The sequence below is a fragment of the Sorghum bicolor genome, chromosome 8, assembly GCF_000003195.3.
Source record: "Sorghum bicolor cultivar BTx623 chromosome 8, Sorghum_bicolor_NCBIv3, whole genome shotgun sequence".
Lineage (NCBI taxonomy): Eukaryota > Viridiplantae > Streptophyta > Magnoliopsida > Poales > Poaceae > Sorghum > Sorghum bicolor.
Window position 1 is genome coordinate 50,093,803 of NC_012877.2, and position 2,992 is coordinate 50,096,794.

A 2,992-nucleotide genomic window follows, 5' to 3' on the forward strand; every position below is an offset into this window, starting at 1 on the left:
GAGGTGGTGGCGTTGGAGACCAAGGCGATGCAGCCGTGTCTTGCACTCCCTCGTCATCACCCGCAGCACTATGACATGTTGGTGACCACCTGTGAAACCAAAAGGTATATGAGTAAACCGCTAACTAAGAGAATGCAAAATAAAGTAAGTGAACAAATGTATAGTCAATTTTCATCCGCACCTAGGATTAGATTCATGACGAGGAGGTGGTGGTAGACTACTAGGTGATGCCCCAGGAATAATGATATAGCGCTTGCGCCAACAAATAAAAGTCTTCTCTGCTTCTCCTAGAGTCTTCTCTCCATCACCTCCATCTATCTCAAGCTGCACATTATTGAAGCCTTTGACAACTCTATCCACCGAGACACTAGCATATCCAGGTGGAACTATCGCCCCATGGATTCTTGGTGTCCTCGTAGGGTGGACAGGAGTTACAACAGCGACAGCAACCATGACTGTGGCAGTCCCCTGTGGAATGTGCAGCTCACATGTTGTCAGAGGTTCAGTGATGTCATCCACCGGAAAGTGCAGCCCCATGTCGTCTTGAATAGTTGGCATCTCCGTGGAAGCGCAACTACTTTTCAACTAACCGGGGGGGCTAATGTTGACTCTAGGCTCTGATGCAGTTTGCTCTTGTATAGAACTTACTGCAATCTGCACTTGTCTTTTGATCTCCTCGTTCATTCTCTCTTCAAGCGCTTTCTCTCGCGCTATCGCTTCACGAGCCGCTTCGCGTGACTCCATCACCATTGCCTCCAACCTACGCAACCGCTCTGCTTCCTCTTCCTTCTTTCGTTGGCGGCTTCTATAAGTCGGTCTATCTTTAGGGAAACTATGCTCCCACGATACCTCCCCATAGCCTCTTGTTCGCCCACCGTGTTCAGCAGTCTCCAGGGCGTATGTCAACTCATCCTTTTCTCTATTTGGCTGCCTGGTGCCGCTTTCAACTAATCCTCTACCATAGGCCATTCTCTATCCTACTCTCTCGAGCTTTTCACCGTACACTATCTTTCTGGTCTCTAGGTCTATGGTTCCCCCGTGACCGAAGAACCAATACTTGGCGCGCTTAGGCCAGTGCATTGATTCTGGTTCCATCCCTCTCCCAAGAATCTCCTGTTCTAGCTTTTGCCACTTAGGAATAGCAGTCCTGTAGCCACCTGAACCCAAGTGATGGTGGTATTGCTTTTGTTTAGCATTTTCCTGATTCTTGACCATCCGTGCCTGACCCTCTTCTGAGTTCTTAAACTCTACGAACTCATCCCAAAAAGGCCTCAACTTGACGTAGGCCTTGTTGGTGAAATCCGGTGTCCAGCCATTTGCAACAAAAGTTTTGTATAATGTCTTCTTCCAAGCTTGAAATTGTTTGGCCATCTTCTGCATAGTCCAGATTTTAACCTTCTCCTTCAAAGCTTCATCTTGTGTATCGAGTGTGAAATGTTGAAGGATATCTAGCCAAATCAATTCCTTGTCACGATCTAAGACAAAACTAATATTAGGGTTATCTTTCCGTTGCCTCCATTCACGAGCACTGACAAATGTTGAAGGATATCGAGCCTGTCCCTTACAAGGTACCCACAGCCTGTCCCTTACAAGGTACCCACAGTGCGCAACAAATTTTTTAGAATTGGCCCCAAGCACTTATCCTGTACCCTCATCGAATTCCGACAAAATATACCGACCCTCCAATGGCTTCTTCGGGCCGCGCACTTTTCTACTCTTCTCAAAAGTTGTCGCCGATTTAGAGGGCTACACAAACAAGTATAAATATATTAGTATAAATGTCATTTATTTTAATTTCATATATATACATATATACTAGATTATAGATAGACCTCATCAGGATTGTCTCCCACAACTTCTTCATAATCAGCAAAGTAGTGACTCCCATCATCTTCGCCTTGGAGATCTGGATTGGCGCCTTGGCGCCGGTGTTGATTAGATCTATCATTGCATCATCCATGTTGTCATTCGGATTGGCCATTTCTGGAATAAGGGCTAACATAAACAAATTACAACTAAGGGCTAACATAAACTAATTACAACTAAGGGCTAACATAAACTAAGGGCTAACATAATACAAAAGATAAATTATAAAATAGAAATTATACATCTCATCTCAATATCTATCCCTACTAACTAATTACAACATATGATAAATTATATCATATAAATTATATAATACTAAAAATAAATTATAAAATAGAAATTATACATCTCATCTCAATATCTATCCCAACTAACTAATTACAACACAGGATAAATTATATCATATAAATTATATAATACAAAAGATAAATTATAAAATAGAAATTATACATCTCATCACAATAAATTAAAGTAATGGAATAAATTCCAATTTTTATTTAAATTAAAGTAACTTGTGCTATCTATATTCAAGTTCAACTATACACAACAAGGTTTGCAACGGAATAAATTCGAATTTTTATAGAGTCATAGTGGAGTGGATTCTCTCAAAGGGGAAAAGGTTTTATTATTTTTGGCAAAAGACTTTATGTATATCAATTTTGGGGATATATTATAAATATATAATATAATATACTCTCTTCGTCCATAAAAGAATGCAATTATGTGATTTGTGTCGATGAAACTAATTAAAATTTAGCCAAGTTATTAGTACTTATTTCTCAAGCAAATATGTGATTTGTGCCTTTATCATAACAATTTGTAACTTCGCTTAACAATATTTATCAAACTAACGAATGTGCGACGATTGTGCCTTTAAATTGGGACTAAGGCCTTGTTTACTTCCCCAAATATTTTGGAAAATATTTCAAATTCCCTATCACATGGAATCTTGTGGCACATGCATAAAGTATTAAACATAGATAAAAAATAACTAATTACACAGTTTGTATATATGTAATTCGCGAGACCAAAAAATAAACATGCCACACTGTTCACATTTTGTATATAGAAAAAACAAACAATTTGTATATAGGTAAAAAAACTAATCACACTTTTCACATTTGAT